Source organism: Octopus sinensis, linkage group LG1 (genome assembly GCF_006345805.1).
Source record: "Octopus sinensis linkage group LG1, ASM634580v1, whole genome shotgun sequence".
Lineage (NCBI taxonomy): Eukaryota > Metazoa > Mollusca > Cephalopoda > Octopoda > Octopodidae > Octopus > Octopus sinensis.
This window is the reverse complement of record NC_042997.1, coordinates 132,485,428-132,511,834: the sequence shown is the minus strand read 5'-3', so window position 1 is coordinate 132,511,834 and position 26,407 is coordinate 132,485,428.

Below are 26,407 nucleotides of genomic sequence, written 5' to 3'. Positions count from 1 at the left end.
TATACATGTATGTATATTGTTATATTTGTCATTTTAGTAAATAAATAAATAAATTGCCATAATATAATGTCTAAAAGTTGATGAACCACCTATTGATCTCCTCCATTTTCTTATTGCTCTACAATTTGATGGTAAAATAACTCTTTACCCTCACCCATTTAGTACACTCGGTAATGTAATTGCAATGCAATAAAAGTCACTTGTGTATTAATGATTGGGTATTCTACCAGCAGTATATTGGATAGATATTATCCCTTAGTTGGTTGGATTCACAACCTCTAACTTTCTTGAATTAAAACATATATATATATATATACTCTTTTACTCTTTTACTTGCTTCAGTCATTTGACTGCGGCCATGCTGGAGCACCGCCTTTAGTCGAGCAAATCGATTCCGGGACTTATTCTTTGTAAGCCCAGTACTTATTCTATCGGTCTCTTTTGCCGAACCGCTAAGTGACGGGAACGTAAACACACCAGCATCGGTTGTCAAGCAATGCTAGGGGACAAACACACACACACACACAAACATATACACATACACTTATATATATATATATACATATATACGACAGGCTACTTTCAGTTTCCGTCTACCAAATCCACTCACAAGGCATTGGTCGGCCCGGGGCTATAGCAGAAGACACTTGCCCAAGATGCCACGCAGTAGGACTGAACCCGGAACCATGTGGTTGGTTAGCAAGCTACTTACCACACAGCCATGTATATATATATATATATTATATATATATATATATATATATATATATATATATATATATATATGTATATGTATATATATATATATTATATATATATATATATAAATTATATATATATATATATTATATATATATATATATATATATAGATGTAGATATAGATATATATATGTATATGTATATATATATATATATAGCCACTACACACATTTGTTTTCTCTCCTTGTTTCTTTCTGTGTTCCTTTCTGTGGAAGAGCGTATGCTCTAAACGTTAAAGAAGTTTTCACTTCCCGTGCGTTAAACTAATACATCTGTTTGTTGTCTACACCACTTGTCTTTGTCTTTTGTTTCTTTTGTGAATTCTCCCCATATATATATATATATATATATATATATATAATATATATATATATATATATATAAGCAAGAATTCAATAGAAAAATTATAGACGTAGATTAATGAACTTTGGAACCAGCAACATTTTAAATAAAATGAGATGACAGTTAAGATGAAGAGATGGGCGTTTCGGCAGCTGCAAGAGGTCTGATTTAGAGAAATGGTAAAACATGAGTTGGTATTAATAGTAAAAGTGAATAAATAAAATTCAGAATAAGACATACTTACTGTGAATTCATTACAAGTTTTCTCATTCGATTAAAAGAAGAAAAAAAGTATAAAGGGAAATTTCACAAACCAAGAGTGATATAATCGAACTAATTTACAAAACGTTACTGAAATTTCGATTAAAGAAGATAAACAATCAAAGGTAATGGAAGTCTCCTGTCTTTATTGAATAAACACCACAACTGTTTGAAACCTAAAGAATTTGGCAACTTCAAACTGCAGAACCACAATTTTTATGATTTGCTCAAAATTCATCAAAATAAGTGACGCTTATAAAAACTAAATCTCAGTATGTCAAATCACTACTTCGACATGATTTGAAACTCAGACGAGTTATAGCAGGCTACGCCTGTGAAACATTCATGTTAAGCAATTTTTTGGACATCTAACTAAAGCCTTTCTTAAAGTATATACAGAGTATATACTTTGAGAGTACTTATTCGAGATGATTTGAATTTGTTTAATTACATAAAACACCGAGGCAAAATACTGTATATAAATATATATATATATATATATATATATATATGTATATATACATGGTCCCCAGGGGACTGTTTTGGGTCCGCTACTCTTCATAATTTACATAAACGACCTTTCCAGTGTCGTACATTACTGCAAAGTGAAAATATTTGCTGATGACACTAAGCTCCAGCAAATCGTCAATGAAGAAGCAGACCGAACTCAACTCCAGTCTGATCTATATGCCGTGAGTCAATGGGCAGACAGAAACAAAATGCAACTGAATGAGGGAAAATTTGAGCTGATGCATTTTGGAAGAAATTCCTCACTAAAACAACCATACTCTCTTCCATCAGGGGAACCGCTCACAGCCTCTAACAATATCAGAAACCTGGGTGTAATTGTTGATGACGATCTCAGTTGGAGTGCACACATCAACAAGAAGGTCGATATAGCTCGTAGGATGAGTTCCTGGATCTTAAGAACTTTCCGATCCAGAGAACAAGGTGTCATCATACCACTTTTTTCCTCCCTTGTACGGCCAAACCTTGAATACTGCTGCCCACTGTGGTCTCCCCATACAAGACAAAACATCTCCAGAATTGAGTCTCCCCAGAGGGCACTCACTAAACAAATTGAAGGCATGGCCGCTCTCGATTATTGAGATCGCCTTAAAGCCTTGAAACTTTACTCCCTCCAGCGTCGCCGTGAGCGGTACATCATTTGTACGATGTGGAGAATATACCGCCAACTTTGCCCAAACGACCTTAACATTAGCTTCAAGGTTCATCCAAGACTGGGACCACGGGCCATACGACCCCTGCCCAATTCAAGATCACAACATACATGTACACTGCAACATAATTTCTTTTCCTCAACAGGCCCTGCCCTATTTAACATTGTCCCGAGGGAGATCAAAGAGGAAAAGGATCCCATCAACTTTAAACGGAGTCTGGATAGATTCCTTCAAAGAATACCAGATAAGCCACCCATAATTGGATACAACTCACCCAATAAGAACTCATTACTTGAACAAAACTTGATACAACTCACCCAACAAGAACTCACTACTTGAACAAAACTTGACTTAAACAAAACTTGCCTTAAACAGGATTCGAATAATCCTATCAGGTGGTGCTATTAAGTTAGACATGGCCTGGACCAATCTTTGGTCGAAACATATCTAAGTCTAAGTTTATATATATATATTATTTTTAAATGAAAATAATAATAATAATAATTTTTTCTACTATAGGCACAAGGTCTGAAGTGTTGGGAGAGGTGATAAATCGAAACCAGTGTTTTACTAGTATTTAATATATCGAATCCGAAAGTTTCAAAGGTAAACGCGACCTCAGCAGAATTTGAACCCATTACATAAAAACGGACAATATACCGCTAGCCATTTTTTCCGACATGCTAACGATTCTGCCGGCTCGTCGCCTTCACAACAACAAAAACAATATATCTATATATGTGTTTGTGAGTGTATTAATGTATACTTTCTAATCATAGCCTCAAATGATGCTTCAAAAGCACAACTTTAAATGGAAACAAAGAAAATATTCTACAGTTTCAATATCCGTGATCGTAAAAAGACTATTAAATATATTTGTATTTTCTGTGTAAATGTTCGTTAAAATCACGACTTTGTGTTATACCTATCCGGTCGTGACCATTGCCATATATTTATCTGACCTACTAACGATACAACGTGTCTGCATGTATATGTGTGTATATATATATATATATATATATATATATATATATATATATATATATTAAGGTATGTAGAAAAATACAACATGGACAAGAACGTATAACTCTTAGAAGACGACACAATAAACACGGACAGGACATTCGAAACCCTCAGTCTTCAGTCAAGAACCGGATCATCGTAGTAATTTCGGCTGATTAATCTTGAGATTACTAGATCATGGCCAGCCCTCCAAGAAAAACTAAGCAACGAGCATTAGAAAAACTAAGCTGGGAGCGTAGATTTCCTGGAAGAAGGATCGAATGCATACGGACACCAGGACAGCAAAAGGGACGAATATAAAAAAACAAAAAAATAATGGAATACAGAAACATGAAATACAGAAGCATTAACGATGAAAACAACAACAAGTGTCTTACGACTGATAACAAGCAAACAAATTTTTTCTCTGGCGCAAGGAAAGGAGCCTTATCGGCGATGCCTATAGCGGCGGACGAAAAACAACGATGTTAACACGACGCTGGTCAGAAGCTGAAAGGCAGATTTCGGCCAGCAGTCACGTGACAGAGAAGAGAGAAAAGAAAAGAAAGAGAAGCAACGGAAGAGATATATGTGTGTGTGTGTGTGTGTGTATGTGTATGTATATATTATATATGTATGTATGTATGTATATATATATATATGTATGCATGTATACATATACATATATATACATACAGAGAAATAAACACATGCACACATACATACATACATACATACATACATACATACATACATACATACATACATACATACATACATACATACATACATATGCATCCTAAGAAATTAATAGACACATGGAAAGATACAGATACATATTCATACGTGTATGCTGTGTATGTATTTCTCCATATGTGTCGTGTGTGTGTATGTGAGTGTGTGTGTGTGTGACTCTGTGTGTGTGTTTTGGAGGGGCTTTTTTTTTTTTTGTAAACAGAAGTTGTATTAATATTCAGAGCTTGAAGTTGTATTAATCAATTAGTCTGTCTTCGAGCAATGAGTTGGCTGACAATGTTAGAATATCCAGAGATATCTACAGAATATATGGACCAACGAGATATGAGATTTTTTTTTCTCATAGAGTTCGTCGAAAATATGACTAAAGAAATATATACGAAGTGAAAAAGGTTAAATCAGGGAAGAAAAGAAATGCAGAAAGGGAATGTGAACGGAGAACAGGTAGTTAATAGAAGAGAATCGTGAGATACCAAAAAATTACTAGAAATGACAACAATAAGAAGAAATCTAAAATAAAAAAAGGAAACAAGGGAATATAATCTTTGTAGTTCAGTTCTAAATAAAATGGCTCTGGTATATAGAGTATATATAAGCAAAAGCATCCATACTAAGATGCTAATTACAGAAACTTGGAGAGACCACATGGTTCCGGGTTCAGTCCCACTGCGTGGCACCTTGGGAAAGTATCTTCTACTATAGCCTCGGGTCGACCAAAGCCTGGTGGGTGGATTTGGTAGACGGAAACTGAAAGAAGCCCGTCATATATATATATGTATATATATATATTTGTGTGTGTGTGTGTCGGTGTTTGTCCTCCCAACATCGCTTGACAATTGCATTACTTTTTCTTTGTGATACAAATAAAATAAGCCAAATATCCATTATATATTTTCTTCTCCATTTTCTTTTATTAACTTTATAATTTATTAGACTGTTTATACATATATATTGAGGAACTTTCTTTCAATATATTTGATAAAAACCAACTGTCATCTTACGAGGAAATTACATAATTACATCCTCAAAATTTTAGTATATATATGTATGTGTGTGTGTGTGACTAAATATGACATTGCAAACTGCTGTTTATGTGTGTGTGTTTGTATGTTTGCGTGTATGTGTGAATGTATGTATGCATGTATGTATATGTATGTATGTATGTATGTATGTATGTATTTATAAGCAGGTGCTTTGAAAGTGCATATATGCCTGCTAATAAATATATTATATATGGAAGATTTCAATGATAGGCGTAGGTAAAACCGCAATGTAACCTTAAATGCAATTGGTGTGATAAAAAACTGGGTGAAACTTAAGTTGAAATTCCTCACTCCGGCAGTATCAATATATGCCCGTGTTTTAGTAAATACTTATCGAAGCGACGAAATATCAGACCGTACGTTTAAGCAGTTTGTAGAATTACGGACGTTTCTTCAACTGTACATAAACTGTATTTTTCATTCTCGTTTAATCGATGCCTGTTTTTTCTCAAAAAGCCTAGTACTTATTCTATCGGTCTCTTTTGCCGATCCGCTATGTGACGGGGACGTAAACACACCAGCATCGGTTGTCAAGCGATGTTGGGGGACAAACACATATATATATATACATACACACATATACGTTGGACTTCTTTTCAGTTTCTGTTTACCAAATCCACTCACAAGGCTTTGGTCGGCCCGAGTCTATAGTAGAAGACACGTGACCAAAGTGCCACGCAGTGGGACTGAACCCGGAACCATGTGGTTGGTAAGCAAGCTACTTACCACACACTCCTGTTCCTATATATATACATTCCCAAGCGCGCCAGCTTAATTCGATTCGTCTTTAGTCGAAAGACACTTGTTGTTATGTCCTGTTATCACTTTTACTGTATTTATTATTGTATTTATATTTGTGTAACTTGTCCGTTTTTTCCGTCCTTGTTTTTGTATACATTCGCTGCTTTCTTCCTGGAATCTAATGCTCTTAGCTTAGTTTTTCCTTGGGGCTGGCTAGATCGGAGCAATCTCAAGAATAATCAGCCAAAATTGCGAGGATTATCTGGTGCTTGACTAAGGAAAGAGGGCTTCGAATGACCCGCCTTGTTTTCTTTGTAGCGTCTATCTGGATGTTTTGTTGTCCCTTTTTGTATCACCTGGCTGTCCGGATGTTTTGCGTCTTGTCTCATTTTGTGTTATATATATATATATATATATATATATATATATATATATATATATATATATATATATATATATATATATATATATATATATTTATATATATATATAGCGGCGTACGTACACTTTGCTCTCTCTCTCTCTCTCTCTCTCTCTCCATATGCATATATATATATATATATATATAGACACACATACACACACGCAACACACACACACACACACACACACACCACACACACACACACACACACACATACATATATATATATTGTTGAAAAAATGAAATATAAAAATTATTGCTCGCAAGAAACTTCTGCAAGAGTAAGAAATAAGTTAATATTTTTACGTTATAAGAAACTATTTCAGTTTTGGAATCTGTAATTATTTAATCTAAAAGAAAGAAGTAACTGGTTCAACGAATCAATCAATAGGGTGCGATGGAATTTTGTATTTGATTAAAAGTTTAGCTCAGTATATGTAACCTATATTCATAATACATGTAGTCTCATTTATAACTAATTCATTCAGCACTGATCATGTATAAATAACACGTTACGCCCCATTGTGAGACATAACACGTCTAATATGGATTGATCTGTGATAACACGTGTCAGAGATCAATTGAAGATTCTGCTTGAACTGCATAAGCCCATCCCAGCTACTACTCTCATTGCTCAGCTGCCCAAAATGCGAAGCCGCATGCTTTTTTTTTATACGGCTTTATGAAGTTGTATACATCAACACGGGACCAGTGAACAGAAAAAAATACGATAGCATCTGATCCTAAGAAAAGACGTAGACAAGTGTGTTCTCGACAAGGGAAGGTATAAATGATTGGGAAATACGTGACGTCGAAGCGACGTTGCTATCGCCCACGAATATAACATTCGTCCACGAATATAACATTCGTTTCTTTTGCAAGGAGGGGAAGCAAACACCTGTGATAAAGGAGGATAGATGTGTCATTTTTAATAGAATATATGAAGGATAATTACTAAGCTTACGTATCACTTTATATTTATATTATTCTGTTGGGAAAGCAATATAAATGCTGTAGTTATTCTCAGTTATATTGGTAGCGAAATTACAACAGAAAAGTCTGTTTTTGAAGAATTATGAAATCATTAAAGCCGGCTATTCAAAATTATTTATATTATTTCAGCTGCATTTTGTAAATACCCGTATCAATAAATTTGATAAAAACTAATTCAATTTAGTTAGCTTCGTTAAGAAGTTAATAAAACGAAGCTAAATTCTCTTACAAGACTTATGTTCAATTATGTTCTTTTATGTATTGTAGCTCGTTTTCAGAAAGAATGATAAATGTGGAGGAAAGGCAAACAATAGAATAATACAGAATTAAAAATATATAACGTTTAAGAGTCAAGTAGACAAAACTGTATTGTGGCTAATGTTTACTTTGACAGACATCAATCATGTAACAAAAACATTCATGCAATAAAATTTGTCTAGTCTCAGAAATAACTTACCAGAGCGTAATCGAGTTTTGCACCAGACGAAATAAAAAGACGCGTAATATAACGAACGGAATATATATATGAACGTGTTCTTGATGACTACTTTAAGAAACACTATTGAAAAATATATTAATATGTATGTATTCAAGAAAGGTTTTTGATATACAAACACCCACACAGGCACCTATATATATATATATATATTTCTTTACAGCCCACAAGGGGCTAAACATAGAGGGGACAAACAAGGACAGACAAACGGATTAAGTCGATTATATCGACCCCAGTGCGTAACTGGTACTTATTTAATCGACCCCCGAAAGGATGAAAGGCAAAGTCGACCTCGGCGGAATTTGAACTCAGAACGTAACGGCAGACGAAATACTGCAAAGCATTTCGCCCGGCGTGCTAACGTTTCTGCCAGTTCGCCGCCGTCCACCAACGCACCTATATATCCTGATATATGGTTGTGTGTGTGTGTGTGTGTGTGTGTGTGTGTGCGTGTAAATGTACAATTTTATGACGACTGCTCGGATGTGCGCATTCTAAACTATAGGTCAATGTAATATCTTATGCAATAATATAAGCAAAAGCTAAAAAATAGGAAATGATCGCAGAAACAATTTACTCGAATTAGAAGTTATTTGTTTTTTTATCGTTGTGAAAATCCAATTAGTTTTAATTGTATAAACTGCAAGGATATTAATAAAAAGTAGTAGTAGTAGTAGTAGTAGTAGTAGTAGTAGTAGTAGTAGTAGTAGTAGTAGTAGTAGTAGTAGTAGTGGTGGTGGTGGTGGTGGTGGTGTGGTGGGGTGGGGGTAGTAGTAGTAGTAGTAGCAGCAGCAGCAGTAGTAGTAGTAGTGGTAGTAGTAGTAGTAGCAGCAGCAGCAGCAGCAGCAGTAGTAGTAGTAGTAGTATTAGTAGTAGCAGCAGCAGCAGTAGCAGTAGTAGTAGTAGTAGTAGTAGTAGTAGTAGTAGTAGTAGTAGTAGTAGTAGTTGTAGATGGGTGAAATAAATTAAAGAGAGACGGAGCTATGAATGGATCTACTCTGAATATGTTTCTTTAAGCAGGAGGAAAGAAACTTGAAGGAGACATTCTCCCATGCCTTGAGGATGGCTGAGTAATCTGGGATTTTTCTGCGGCGCTTAACTCGGATTACCCTAAGTGGTCTGCCCCGCTATTGGGGATTTTATTTATTTATTTATTTATTTATTATTAATTTTTCTACTTTCTTTCTTTTCTCTACTTTCTATTGTATATCCTCTGTTATATCCTTTAATGTGATAATATCTCCCCTTGGTCGATGTTAACTCCAATATTTCTGTAATTTTTTTTTGACGTGCTGTAACTCATACTTCGATATTGTCCTCTATGTCTTTGGCCCTTGTGACCAATAAAAGAAATTATTATTATTATTATTATTATTATTATTATTATCATTATTATTATTATTATTATTATTATTATTATCATCATCATCATCATCATCATCATTATTATTATTATTATATTATTATTATTATATTATTATTATCATTATTATCATTATCATTATTATTATTATTATTATTTTATTATTATTATTATTACTATTATTATTATTATTATTGGGTGAGAGAGCAGTGCATGCCATCAAAGTGACACGAGGGTTAAAATATACGAAGCCCAGTATACCCATCATGAGTACCCGTCCGATAAGGGTACACCAGGCACATGCATTACAACCATATATGCGCGACATGGTGCTTTCATATCAAGATAAACAGCGCATAACCTTGCAGGTGGAGCCCAGTTAGAATTTTTTTCAGGTCGAATATCCCATCCCGCTCAAAAGGTCCCTGAATAAGGAATGTTTAAGGATGTTGAAAGAACCACCCATGTTTCCAAAAGTGAATTGTCCAAAACTCTAAGAATTCCTTTAAACACACGGCTATGATGCTCCCCCACTATTTCTGTTCGTGATCAGATATGTACATATCGTCAGCCACTAAGGGACATGCTCAACTTGTTACGGTCAAACAACTGACAAGCAAATCTGTGGTTTTGAACAGAATATTTGCTGTAGCCCATCTTTTATAGCAAGACAAAACAATGTACATGATAACACTTCCAATCAGTTAAGATTAGAAGCCACGAGAGCCACTGCCTGGTACTGCATTATCATTATTATTGTTGTTGTTGTTGTTGTTGTTGTTATTATTATTATTATTATATAAGATGCCGCACGTTATCCAATATTGTGATGTTGTTGATTGAAGATATTGTGTCTAACAGGGGTTTGTACTGGCTGTCAAATAACAAGGACTTGAGACAGTATTTTACGCAATATGCGTGCAGTTCCAAGTAATACCGATTTTTGCAATACACCTAGATTTCAGTGTATTTCTAAAGTTTCCATATATTTCTTCAGGTTAGGTGGTATTGAATCCAATGCAGCGATGACAACAGGGACGACCTTTATGTTTGACTCTCGTAGCTGCCACATCTTGGCAATCTCAATTCTCAGATCTTCATATTTATTATTATTATTATTATTATTATTATTATTATTATTATTATTATTATTATTATTATTATTATTATTATTATTCAGCAGTCTTATTTTCATTACATGCTTTCAATGCACTACCGAGTGCAGCTTCGTGTTCTTTGGGTATGTGCTGTGGTTTGTTGAGTTCTTATTTTCACTGTATTGAAAGTGTGTTACGTAGGATGTGTGCAGTGCCTAGCAGTGCTTTTTTCTGTATGCTATATATACTTGTAAGTTCTGGAGTTTTTGTAATGTATTAGTCTGAATGTTGTTTTTATCATAACTAATGCGCCTACAATGATAGCAAGTGTTTCTATGTTTAGGTTCCACATTCGAGTTACCTCTATTTCCATATCTTTGTATTTTGAAAGTTTCTCCGTTTCTTTTTGAGAAACGTTGTTATCTGTTGGTTTTGATACATCGATTAGAAAGTATTTTTTTCTTGATGACCTCTGACAACTATACCCGGCTTATCAGCCTTGATTTCTCTGTGTGTATTGGCATATCCCATAGCATGGTTGCTTTCTTATTTTATGGGGCTTTTTCTGGGGTGTGCATATACCATCTTTTTTTCTGTTGATATTCCATATCCAGCGATTTCAAGATGCATGAATGCGGTATGCTGTTGAACGCCTTTTTATAATCAATCCACGCAGAACTGAGATTTCTTCGTTTGTTATGACAGTTCTTAAGGATCATGCGATTGATTAAGAGTTGGTGTTTGCATCCATATGAGACTCGTCGGCACCCTTTTATTCAGTAGGGAAAATATCGTTTTCTTCCATAAGTTTGTATGTTTTCTCTACGAGGATGGATGCTAAAATTTTATACACGGTAGAAAGACATGCTATGGGCCGATACCCATCATGACTACTCATCTGATAAGGGTTCACCAGGCACATGCATCACAACCATATGTGCGCGACATAGTGATCTCATACCAAGACAAAGAGCGCATGACCTTGCAGATGTCTCCCAGTTAGAATTTTCTTTAGCTCGAGTAGCCCATCCTGCTCAAAAAGTTCCTGAATAAGGATTACTTACGAATGATGAACAAAGCACCTATGTTTCCAAAGGTGAATTATCCAAACCTCAAAGAATTCCTCTCAACACATGGCTATGATACCCCCCCCCCACTACTTCAGCTCGTGATCAGAGATGCACATATCGTCAGCCACTAAAGGACATGTTCAACTGGTTATGGTCAAACAACTGAAAAGCAAATCTCTAGTATTGAGCAGAATATTTGCTGTAGCCCATCTTTTATACCAAGACAAATCAACGTACATGATAACACTTCCAATCAGTTAAGATCAGAAGTCATGAGAGCCGCTGCCTGGTACTGCATCAGGGCAATTATTATTATTATTATTGTATAAATATCAACTAATGTAACTACATCTGCGCTTATGCTTTAATACATTTGTGTTGTAAACTATATTTCCCTTCATTCATTCATTCATTCAAGGTATCCCTGAACTAAAACCAAGTTCTACTTACAACTCGATCAAATATCCACCCAACTGACTTCTCATCATATGCGCATAAGGTCATACGTTTTGAAAACATCATCACAGGATTATATTGCACCCAGTGATACTCCTAATGCAATTACGAACATTTTGGAACTAATTAGATGTTATATAAACATAAAATATTGTTTTCTGTATTTTAACCCACCAATTTGATAACGCTTCTTTAACTTATTACTTGAAATTTATACTATCATATAAATTAATAATCCGTTTATATGATATTCCCCAAACTGTATTAGATAAGCAATATTTTCTTTCTCTTGAGTTCTTCTATATCAGTTCTCACACGATCGTTAATTCCGAACACTCATATTTAATTACACATTGGTGCAACGTTCTTATAATTTTATTTGTTTGTATTTTACCCCCTATAAATACAGTATTAAACTACCGGTGTCAATTTACCTTTAATTTAAATGTTGCAAAAAATAATTACATGTTGTTATTTAATAATATTCAATGACATTTTTATTACATATTTACAACAACGTTATCTCTAAATATTCATATATATTCAATATAAAAAAAAAATTGACAGCTTCTTTAAACATTCCTTTTACATCACCGCCATATAAAATTTGAAATTTTAATTCACTCCGCTTATTACTCGCTGATTTGATTCCTAATACAATAAAATAACCGCTTGTTTTATCGGTCCTCGATTTAACGACATTTTTTTCTCTTTTGAGAAAGAAAGAAAGAAAGGAAGAAAGAAAGAAAGAGGAGAACTAAACTGCTTCGCAGAGCAATATGATAAAGAGAGGGAAATGAAACGCTAAATAGAAGCAAGAAAAAGAAATAAGAAACGAGAAATAACACTGAAGCGATTGGAAAATTTGACCTGAGGATAACCCCTCTTAATCCATTAGCACCCAATTTTTTAAATTGCATTATCAAAAATCATAGGCGTAAGAGTGATTGTGTGGTACGTAGCTTGCTTACAAACTATATGGTTCCGGGTTCAGTCCCACTGCGTGGCACCTTGGGTAAGTGTCTTCTACTATAGCGTCGGGCCGACCAAAGCCTTGTGAGTAGATTTGGTAGACGGAAACTGAAAGAAGCTCGTCGTATATATGTATTTGTATATATGTATGCGTGTGTATATGTTTGTGTGTCTGTGTTTGTCCCCCCAACATGCTGGTGTTTACGTCCCCGTAACTTAGCAATTCGGCAAAAGAGACCGATAGAATAAGTACTAGGCTTTCAAAGAATAAGTCCTGGGGCCGATGTCTTCGACTAAAGGCGGTGCTCCAGCATGGCCACAGTCACATGACTGAAACAAGTAAAAAAATAAAAGAGTATATAACTTTATCTCATACTAAATATATATTTAAAAAATTATTACAATATTTGAAAGACACTCTAGTCTTGATGACAAACTAAAGGTATCTCAGAAAAATACATGTGTTGCAGAAATATGATGGATTATCCTTCTGATCCTAAAAAATGAACCGTAGGCACTAATAGGTTAATGGTACAGCGTTGCTAATTCTTGACAATACCACTGAGAAGTTAATAGAGATGGAAAGATTTTACCATCAGTACATCTTTAGGGAATCAGCCAGTGGACCAGGGAGTAATCCTTGCTTGCAAGAGGCAGTATAAGGAGCCTTGATATAAGGTTTGTTTGAAATAAATAATGGCTGTGTTGAAGGATAAAAGTTGCAGAAGAGAGGTCATAACAAGGGATGTCAAAGCATTTCAAAATCTAAGAATTTAAAATATGTCTGCACTTTTTAATGTTTTAGTTGCTTGGAAGGAATTGATGGTTACAGCTTGGGCAAATGGTTGGAAGAGGTTGTTGAATTATATTGAGCCTAATTTGGTTGAATAAATCGACCCCCAGAACTTCTTTTTCTTTGTAAGTCTAGCACGTATTCTATCGGCATTCTTTGAAGAACTACTATACACATGGCCGTAAACAATCCTCCCGCAAGAGAGGTGGTCAAACAAACAGAATGACACTCGCAAATATAATATATAGATATATATATATATATATAATATATATAATAATAGATACGTATGTATATTTTCTATATATATATATATATATATATATATATATTATAATATATATATATAGTTAATCTAAACATGAAAACACAACAACGTGAGGACGTGGAACAAATCTAGTATTATTGGACGCTCAGGAAGGAAGGGAAGAAGGAGGGTTTAACGTTTCGAGCAGAGCTCTTCGTCGGAAACATAAGAGAAGGAAAGATCCAGAGAAGGGAAGACAGAGGAAAAAAAATCGCCAACAATAAGAAGCTTTTGTTCGTCTTGAGGCTGATAGAGGTTCCTTGTATTTCCTGATGAGAAGACGGCATAATGCAACCTTCATTCCTTCGGAATTAAGAGTATGCAGTCTTCGAAACATGTGTCGAAAGTAAAGGAATTTTGTTAAAATCTTCGTTCGACTCTATTCTTTTCATTTATATTATATATATATAATATTGTTATATTTCGGAATGGTCATATTGCCAGTTTAGCCAATAAAAACACACGCACTATATATTTGGTGTTATTTTGCTTCAGTGTTATTTATTTTTTACATTAATCTTATCTTATTTCGGCAGAGTCTTTCGTCACACTCCTGTGACCGCATCAGTGGTCCTTGTTTTCTTCTTCTATTTGTGCTCTCTTACTAACCGTCAGCCATTTTGTATTTCTTTGTATGTCTTCATTTGCGCATGCTTATTCTCTATGTGCGTTTATGTTTATTTAGTGTGTTTGTATGGGGGGATGCCTGTAATATCTGTATTTTCTGTTTATATATGTTCATGTAATTTGTATTTTGTATTTTGTATTTTGTTTTTTGCTGTTGTTGTTTTTGTTTATTCATTTATTCTTATTTTGTTCATGTGTTTACATCCACTTATTATTATCATTACATATGCTTGTATGTATAACAACAGTACTAGTAATAACAATAATAAATCGAATCGAAAAAGAAAAAAAAAAAAGAAAAAAGAAATATATAAAAATATGACCATTCCGAAATATAACACACGACTTCACATAAAAAATGTTGCACAACATATTATATATATATATATATATATACACACACACACACCCCACACACATATATATATATATATATATATATATAATATATAATATTATAAAATTTTCCTTATATACTTAAATTTTCTCGAATGAGGCTTTTTAAATGCCGAAGACTACTTGGTGTAATTGAAATTATTCCAAATTAATTATAATTTCACCCTCATTATTACTACGGATAACCATATTTTATCTCAGTAGATGACCACAGCATCTTGTTTTGGCTACAACGCGGGTGGGAAGGGGCTGGTGACTGACACAATCTTTTCATTCACACTTTGAATTTAGTGATACTAGTTGCGGATTCTAGCTCGCTCTGATACTGAGTTGAGTTGGTGCCGTCTAGTATCTCAAAATTCAATATAATCATTTATGATTATAGTATTCTACTGAGAGAAAAGAAGTTTGGTAAGGTAGAATTATTTAATATTTAATTCTTATGCTTTCCTAAAAACTTGATTTCGAAACGTGCGTCCGTAGATAACTTAAAATTGTATGATAGATTGCCGTCAATTCATTCTCTCTTACCTGTTTGTGGTCTGCCTTCCAATTGCTGTTTTTACTGAGATCTCCCTTTTTAGTAGAAGAAATAGCTATAACTCTTTGACTGCTATTCTAAATTCGGTATGTGGTAAGGCAATTCGTTGCTAACCCCTTTATTGCTTAGTATATATATATATATATATATATATATATATATATATACATATATACATAGGTGCAGAAATGGCTGTGTAGTAAGAAGCTTGCTTCCCAACCACGTAGTTCAGGGTTCAGTTCCACTGCGTGGCACCTTGGACAAGATTCTTCTTGTATTCGTTCTGAGTGCTCCAATAGGTAATTCACCAAAATTCCAGTTAGAGCAGCCGCTATACATACATATGTCTTTTATCAGTTTCAGCTCAAAGCTGCGGCCATGCTGGGGCACCACCGTTTTGCTACACTGTTATTATTGAGAGCCTCCTCTAATATGTGGCATTTGGTGAAGAATGAAGTTTGATGCCGTTACCCTCATTTACGCCTCCGTTATATATGGGTACAGGACGTCAAAAAAAACGTGAACAAAATGAGAGACGAGAACATAAAAACACAAATATAGAAAACGGAAACGAGACAGGAAACATACAGAACATTCCCTTCATCAGTTGTTCTGTGTTTTATCTACTCCGCGTTTCGAAGGTGGAGACAAGACATTAAAACTTCGTTAAAGCATTCCTTCCCGCAAAGCAAATTAAATAAAATTTGGGATTTTTTGCGGAGGATTAAAGTGTAACAAGAACAGGACAGTAAGAACAAAACAGTAAAAACAAACGGTGAGGGCTGTTAAGCCATGACGAGGTGAAGTGGTAAACGCTGGAAAATTTTCAATAGGCTAATCTTTGTCAAACACCATTCCACATCGATTCATCCTGAGGAAGATGACGTACTCGTATCCTTAGAATAATCACTCAATGGATAGATCCTTCCGTTTACTGAATATTTGGAAATATTCACCATCAAAACTGACGGATATCCATATATTTGCATGGAAGCATATATGGGTGTATGGATTCAATTCAGAACGAAATGCTTAAGACTTACTTTTTAGGTCTCTATTAAAAAAAAATTATTCAATTCAGTTTGGAAAAGTAAATTTAACAGAACATATAAAATTGCATCTACCGAAATGCATTATCAGAAAATTTTACTCACGTTTTCAAAGCATAATATCTAGATTCGATTAAGATGCGAACATTTTATCGATGTACAAGAAAATAATCTCCGGCTTCGAAAAGAAGTAAAAATGAATGTGAATAGATTTGAACGCGGTGAGATAAGTTCACACGCACACATGCATACACACTTACATATTCACACACACACACACAATATCACTCTTATATATGTATGAATATATATATATGTGCGGATATATGTGTATGTACATACATGTATATACGTATGTTCATGTGTGTACATGTATGCATGCATGCATGTGTACTTATGCATGAATATATATACATATACATTTTAAATATATATATACATATATTTATATATATGTATATATATTTGTATATATATATATATATATATATATATATTATATAATATATATTATATATATATATATATACAGTGTACATTTAAACACATAAGTGATTACCATAACAGGACATCTGACTTGCTAGAAAGAGTAGTTTTATATTATATATATATATATATAAACACCAAGACAACTACTAGCAGGCTTTCCTATACTTTTCTTTCTTGCCATGCCTAAAATAACAGCTAACTTTGCTCTAATCGCATCCTGCCATCCAAAATATAGAGGACGCATGGGCCAATTGTTAAACTAGATATAAAATAAAAGCTGAAATATTTTTGACCATGTGTTCTCCAGGAACATCACCACATCTCGGGTATTTTCCGTGTCAATTTTGATCAACAAATTTTATCCAGGCAACTATATATAGAACCTACAACCATGATGTGCGTGTTTATGTATGTGTGTGTTGGTAAGTGTGGGTCTGTGTGCATGTGTGTTATGTATGTGCCTATGACTGAATGTGTGCGTATGTTTCTATTTCACTTTTAAGTAATAAATTTTAGGTTTGACTGTTTAAGTGTGACATACATGTTGGTTGTGTATTTAATAACTTTTTCGAAGATTCTTCAAGAAAGCCTACACTTTTAATATCACGATAAACACTTAAATTCATTTTAGATTCTAACTCAGTGTTTTAAATCAATGTAAGTTGTAAAGAGAAGTTGTGTATGAGGATGAAGATAACAGAATTTGCAAAACATATTACAAGATGCATTTACGTTCGTCGCAATAGTAACTACATTTGCATGATATCATTTTGAATAGAGCTGCTATTATAAATAGTGTACCTGGATTCTATGAACACTTGTAATAACATATTTATATTTTTTTATTTTATTTTCTTCATCGGTTTCAGAAGCATTCTTTTCAGCAACCATCCTTTGAATTATTTTGTGTTCTTGCGTGTGTAGTAAATTTTGAAGAAATACTAGAACGTAAAGAAGATTAGATTTTTTTTCTTTTCCTTCTGCAGGCACGGATTAATGTAGTTCTATCTGCTAACGACCATATTGTATGAAGATATCTTGGAGATACCTTGTAGAGCTTCGGATTCCAAAGGTGATTAACACAGACACAAAAGCAAAAATAGAAAAGCATTTATTCGCCTGTATACGTTGGTCAAACCGACAGTAGATCTATTGAATGGCATGAAGAAAATCACTAAAACCTCAGAAATACAAAATCTGATTACGTTACAAGTACTTCTATAAATTCAACTACACAGCTAACTCAGTTTGACAACCCCATAGGAATTAGGACAGGGGTTTGTCATGAGCCCTAGGATCGATAAGGCCGGATACTCACCCGGTTTTCGTGCCATAAACCTCCCTCCAGAACGGGAAGCCGGTCCGGCGCAGGGTTAATTTTGCAGCCGTTGCTGGAACTCATTTACAGCCGAGGGAAATTGAGGAGCGTGAAATGATTTTTGTTGTTTTTTTTTTCTTAAGAATGCACCGCCCGATCTTACGATCATGAATGCAACATCCTGGTCATCAGGCCACGCTTGTATAAGGAGAGAAAAAATATGCTAAGAGTACAAAACACAGGCATAGCTAAGGTCAGTGAGAATTTCAATGAAAACAAAAAGAAAAATGAAAAGAAAATATGTACAGGGACAAAAAGCAAGGGGCCAACGTTGCCAAAAGAATAAACACAAATGTTGATAAAGAAAATCCGCTAATCATAGTTTAAAGAACGTGGAATTTGATGGAAGTCTCGAATAACTTCCATTCACGCATGATGGATCTTTGTAGTTCGACAGTACAACAATTAAAGAAGGCACCTGCTCTTTGAATTCACGTGTAGGTAACTGAGCATTTCACAAGCATGTGTTACGTCGGTCTTGAGCCTTAGAACTCTTAGGCTTTCCAAGGCATGTAAGTGACTAACACAACACTCCCTACCTGAACAAGACGTTGGGTCCGTCGCAAGCTTGATTTCCCAGCTATTACAGGAATTCGTTAACGGTTGAGCGGAGTGGAGCCAAGTGAATTAGTGTTTTGCCCAAGAGCACAACGTACCGCCGATCCAGTGTTTGAAGCTACGAGCTTACGATCGTATATGCAAGATCCTAATGACGAGGTCGTGCGCCCTCACACATACATGTATGTCCGTAACGTAATTCTAAGCGTGACAGCGTGTAACAAGGCAGTACCTTTCGAATAGAAGCATGTTGAATTCGAAATATATACATCTAATGATTTGGGCGGGGGGGTGCAGTACGGGAAATATGGTTTCTAATTCAGGAAGTGGAGCAGCAATTTAGAAGATAGGATAGATGATTCCTAGAGTCAGATGCAGGGCAAAACGTTGGAATTAGAATGAGAAACAATGTTTCATTCCGTGTACTTATGTACTTATTACTCAATTTCTAGCAAAGTGTAAGTGGGTTGCTATAGTGGATTTTCAGACCTTTACACGAGAACAAGAATCTATTTTGATCCTGGCAAAGCACTTGGGCTTAGTCATGAGCTGCTGCTAAATATTTGATGGTGATGATTCTGTATGGCTATAATCTTCTAGCTGGAGCTAGTAAAATAGAGAAACAGGATACACGATTATGCGTTATGATAGATATATGGATCAATAAATTTCCAAGATCCAGCGAAGTTAAAAGAATTTTTCAGTCATAAAGTTTACAAGCTTTTGTGTTTTCATACTTGTAGGAACATGTTCCGATATTTTTGTGTTGTTTTTTCTTACAATATAGTATATAAACTAGTTTCTGTTTGGATATAATGTCTAGTGTGTTATGCTGTTTATTATATTTTTCCCTCTTTCTTAAACGCATATTTGTATATCATACAGCTAAACTATATGTTTTCTTCATGTCACTTATTTCATGTAATTAGATTTTGTTTTATTCACTACATCTTAAAGCATATTTAGCAGAAGAGAATCTAATGCCTCTTCCGAAGTTTCACATAATGAATATTCACTATCACCAGGCATGTGTCGACATTAATTAGTATTTCAGAATGTTTTAACGGACGTAATATAAAGACCCATTCTTAAATATATAAATTGATTTGTTTAGCCGCTTTCTGTTTTGCCGAAACTACGTTCCATCTTAATGTGGACAATATAATTAGTTTCTTTGTCTCATTTTAGTTTCCTGATCGTTTTTCGTTTGTCCATCATGTACCTTATGTCATCTGTAGCTTTATGCTTTACTATCTTTCATCTTTCACTTGCTTCAGTCATTAGACTGTGGCCATGCTGCAGCACCACCTTGAAGAATTCTCAGTCGAATGAATCAACGCCAATACTTATATTTTTTAAAGTCTTGTATTTATTTTATCGTTCTCTTTTACTGCTAAGTTATGAGGACATTAACACACCAACAATGGTTGTCAAGTGGTGCTGGAGGACAAACACAAACACACACACATACACACACAACCCCCCCACACACACACACATATATATATATTAGGGGAAGAATTCACGAAAAAAACAAAAGACGAAGACAGGTGGTGTAGGAAACAAAAATAGATATCTTAGTGTAACGCTCGGGAATTGAAAAAGTCTTTAACGTTTCGAGCCTATGCTCTTCCACTGAAAGGAACACAGAAAGAAACAAGGAGAGAAAACAATGTGAGTAGTGGCTACCGATATATCATGGCGAATATACATATATATATATATATGGTTTAAGAACTTTGCTTCCAAACCACATTGTTCTTGGTTCAGCCCCATTGCGTGGCATCTTGGACAAGTATTTTCTAATATAACCTCGGACAGATCAAAACCTTGTGAATAGATTTAATGGACGGAACCTGAAAGAAACCTGTAACATATATATATATATATATAACAAGTTTCTTTCAGGTTCCGTCCACTAAATCTATTCACAAGGTTTTGATCTGTCCGAGGTTATATTAGAAAATACTTGTCCAAGATGCCACGCAATGGGGCTGAACCAAGAACAATGTGGTTTGGAAGCAAAGTTCTTAAACCACAGCCACTGCAAATGTGGAATTGATTAAATACTTTATAGCTATTTCATCACCCTAAGTATGTAAATAGCAGTAATTTCCTGAGGATGCCTGCTCACGAAAGGAATTAACACTGATGTTTCCTTTTTTCAGTATAATTTAATAGGAAATGTTAGAGAAATGTCTGTGTGATTGAGAAACTCGTTTTGCAACCATATATTTTCGGGTTCAATCCTCCTGTGAGGCGCCTTGGACTAGTGTCTTCTACTATAAGCCCGTATCGACTAATGCCTTGTGAATAAATTTGGCAAACAGAAAACTGTGCGGAAGCCCGTCGTACATATATATATATATATATATATATATATATATATATATATAATATCTATATGTATGTATATATATATATATATATATATATATATATATATATATATAATATATATATATATAATGTATGTATGTATATATATATATATATATATATATATATATATATATTAATATATATATATAATATATATTTATAAATATAATATATATGTATGTATATATATATAATCAAAAATAAGCAACAAGAATGATTCCGGTAATTTGGTACAATTGTTTCATACTACAACATTTTATTAAAAGCTGTAAATATGACAGCAGATTTAAGATGCTGAGGTATATTTACCTTCCCTAAAATGTTACTACTTGATTTGAAAGCTTTTATATTATTGGAAAACCTATGTAAATTGGCTGAAGAGTACACAGCATCTTAAATCTGCTGTAATATTTACAGCTTTTAATAAAATGTAGTAGTATGAAACAATTGTACCAAATTACCGGAATCATTCTTGTTGCTTATTTTTGATTATAAAAACCCCACAAATTTTTATGGGTAATACCATACAAAATTCTGGTGCATCTAAATTAAGTAGCATATTCATTTGAATCGAAATTGTTGCTGATCTTATGTATATATATATATATATATATACGTATGTATATACATACATCTGTATATCTGTATGTTATACATGTGTGTGTCTATGAGTATACAGACACACACACACACACACACACATATATATATATATATATATATATATATATATATAGTGTGTGTGTGTGTGTCTAGGTATGTATATGTTTATGTATATATATATATATATATATATATATATATATATATATATATGTATGTATGTATGTTAGTATGTATGTATGTATTATGTATTTGTGCTTGTGTTTGTTCCCCATCCACCGCTCAACAACAATTGTTGGTTTGTTTACGCCACCGTGACATAGTGATTCGGCAAAGAGATCAACGGAATAAGAACAAAACTTTAAAAAATAAGTACTGTTGTCAAGTTGTTCGATTAAACACTTCAAGGCGATGTTCCAGTATGGCCGCAGTCCAATAACTGAAACAACCGATAAAAGATACATGCAAAGTAAAGATATCGCCTATTTGGTCGCATTCCCCAAAAATACTTAAGATCCCATCCGTTGAATATATATTTCCCAATTACTACAGTTTGTTGTTTGTTTGTTCCTTCTCGAGCCATGCGAGGCTCATAAGGGCCGGTTTCCCGGTTCCCTTGGCGTATAGGTCCCCACCCTGGACGGGACGCCGGTTCGTCGCAGGTGAGCTTAGGTGTTTAGCTCATAAACGCACACATCGCCCGGTCTGAGATTCGAACCCGCGATCCCTCGACCGTGAGTCCGTTGCTCTAACCACTAGGCCATGTACCTCCACTAATTACTACAGTACCAATACAGTATGTGTTACGATAAAGTCTTACAGCGAACTTGCCCTCGCAATGGCTTCTTTTGGTAATTTGGGGTGGAAGATGCAACCAACCAATTTTGTAATTATCAAACCATTTATCAGGATTCACTCACCTCCCTTTCCCAAGCAGATAATGATGGTAGCTAAAGACTACTTATTAAAAGTTAAACACATATTGTTATTAGGCATAAATTTATTCATATAATAATATAAGGTTGACGGCTAGATAATAAGTACTTACTGATACGGCGTGGCTTATGCATAAATAAATATCTGCATCAAACTATCTGTGAAAATAGTCGCACTTACAGTTACCTCCCCGATCTACACCGCTTAATAATATTCTATAATTCGTTCACTAACGACCTTTTGTATTGGTTAGTAAATTACAGGCGGGAGATGATTGGGTTTGTGGACTTTTACAGTTCAATAAATACAAGCTCTAGTGAAATCTCCTTCTATATAGTGAAATGAAATATTTCTCTTTGTGTATGTACAGCCGTAAATATTCTACTAGCTGTTTAATTAATGAGTATAATTTTTTTTATTTCTTATGAATTGGATATCATAATTAGACAGATTGTTAACTTTTGAAAAAAATAATTTGTTACTCTTTTACTTGTTTCAGTCATTTGACTGTGGCCATGCTGGAGCACTGACTTTAGTCGAGCAAATCGACCCCAGGACTTATTCTTTGTAAGCCTAGTACTTATTCTATCGGTCTCTTTTCCCGAACCGCTAAGTTACGGTGACGTAAACACACCAGCATCGGTTGTCAAGCGATGTTGGAGGGACAAACACAGACACACAAATATACACACAAACATACACACACACATACACACACACACATATGTGTATACATATATATATACGACGGGCTTCTTTCAGTTTCCGTCTATTAAATCTACTCACAGGGCTTTGGTCGACCCGACGCTATAGTAGAAGATACTTGCCCAAGGTGCCATGCAGTGGGACTGTACGCGGAGCCATGTGGTTGGTAAACAAGCTACTTACCACACAGCCACTCCTACGCATGTTGTCGATTATACTAACCACATTGCTCTTATTCACTTTCACACATTAATATTTTATCGTTGGTTGCTGCAGACCATATTGCAGTCTGAGAATTTTTCAAGTACTAACTTTTGTTGCTTTGTATGTGTATATTTGTCTACTCATTTCGTCTCGAAATGTTTTTAATATGTCTTATCGCTAATGTCCTCTAAACATTGAGACATTGCTAAAGTAATCTGAGCTTCAATTTCGCTTTCGGCCATGTTTATTCAGAAATCAGAAAGTGGAGATATATCACAAATATAATGAAATTTCTCTTCAATTTGAACGGACAAGTGTTTGGCCAGAGGTTTACTGTATCTATAAGATTGATATTTCCAGTCAGCTTCCAGTTTTAGCGTAATATTCAAGTATAATAAAGGCGGCGAGCTGGCAGAAATGTTAGCACGTTCTGAGTTCAAATCCCGCCTAAGTCGACTTTGCGTTTCATCCTTTCGGGGTCGATTAAATGAGTACCGGTTACGCACTGGGATCGATATAATCGACTTAATCCGTTTGTCTGTCTTTGTTGCCCCCTCTGTGTGTAACCCCTTGTGGGTAGTACAGAAATAGGTATTTCGTCTGATACGTTCTGAGTTCAAATTCTGCCTAAGTCGACTTTGCCTTTCATCCTTTTGAGTTCGATAAATTAAGTACCAGTTGCGTACTGAGGTAGATCTAATCTACTGCCCCCTCCCCCAAAAGTTCGGGCCTTGTGCCTAGAGTAGAAAAGAATATTCAGGTATAATCAATGTTACGTGTGGAAAAACTAGACCTGTGAATCACAGGAACAATTTAAATATACAGTCGAATGGAAAGTTCAGTATAAAATGTTTTCGGTAACAAGGCTTGCGACGAGTCGAAGCTGTGGTAGAAGACAGGTACCTAATGCGATTGTGGAATTGGAAAACAAACTTTTTGACCAGCGATCCCATGAATCGACCAGCCCGTTCTATGGGCACATCTGAATGGAATGCTTAATTTAACTACTTTCCATTCAAAAAGGTTGGGTCAAATCACTTCGATGCAGTAGTTCTAGAAGACATGCACGCAAGGTGATTGCGAAATTTAGAAAAACAAGCTTTTAAGCTACCAGCCATTTTATACTTAGAAACACCTGCCCAACTTAACAGGCGATGGTTAAAGCAAGAAAGAAAAACGAAAGAACACGAAATTAAGTAGTAAAAATATAACTACCAGCCAACCAGCCAGCCATAAGTGTCAGTGTTCGACATTCTAGAACTCTAGAACTCCATCAAACCTTACTCTTTTACTTGTTTCAGTCATTTGACTGCGGCCATGCTGGAGAACCGCCTTTAATCGAGCAACTCGACCCCGGGACTTATTCTTTTGTAAGCCCAGTACTTATTCTATCGGTCTCTTTTACCGAACCGCTAAGTGACGGGGACATAAACACACCAGCATCGGTTGTCAAGCAATGCTAGGGGGACAAACACAGACACACAAACACACACACGCATATATATATATACATATATACGACGGGCTTCTTTCAGTTTCCGTCTACCAAATCCACTCACAAGGCTTTGGTCGGCCCGAGGCTATAGTAGGGGACACTTTGCCCAAGATGGCACGCAGTGGGACTGAACCCAGAACCATGTGGTTGGTAAACAAGCTACTTATCACACAGCCACTCCTGCGCTTATTCAACATCCTGCACAAAAAGAGCATCATGAGTACTGTGTGTCTAGTCAATTTTCAGGAGGGTCGCAGTTGGAATGCCTTTGACCATAAATGTGGTTTACCATGTGGTTGAGCTAAATTTTACCATAAATGTGACTGACCTAGCATTTTCACTACAGTAAAAATCATTTGGTGAAGAAGATAAAAAAAAAGAGATAAAAATTAGAAGATCTTGAAGCATCGAAGAACTTTGGGAAGTTAATGGTGCAAACCAGAAGATAAGGCGCTGAGAAGGAAACGTAGACAACCTTCAGATTATAACAGGGCGTAAGTGTCTTTTAATAATTCATATTTCAAAGAAAAGCTGTTATTTTCACATGCACACATAAACATATACAACACACGCATATATTCGCACACATACACACAGATATATGAGCGCCCGCTCTTCAAATAAATCTATGTATGGGCGAGAATATCTATTTCAATATATAAAGAAATAAATGTCCATGAAACTACTCACTGTATGTAGGAAAGTCCTATTTTGTTTGGAAATGTCAATGCCTACGAGAATGTGAGTGTGTGTGTGCATATATATATATATATATATATATATATATATATATTCAGAAGAATATGGTACTTAAGTTGAAGGCTCCAGAATTCAGTATGGTATTATCCATATAATTCAAAATAAGGTGATTATAATCAAAATAAGCAACAAGGATATCCAGAGGAAATGCAGTACGATCGTTTCATGAGACTCCATTAAATTGAACAATGCAACATTACATCAATTTAAAAGGTAGAGCAATCTCA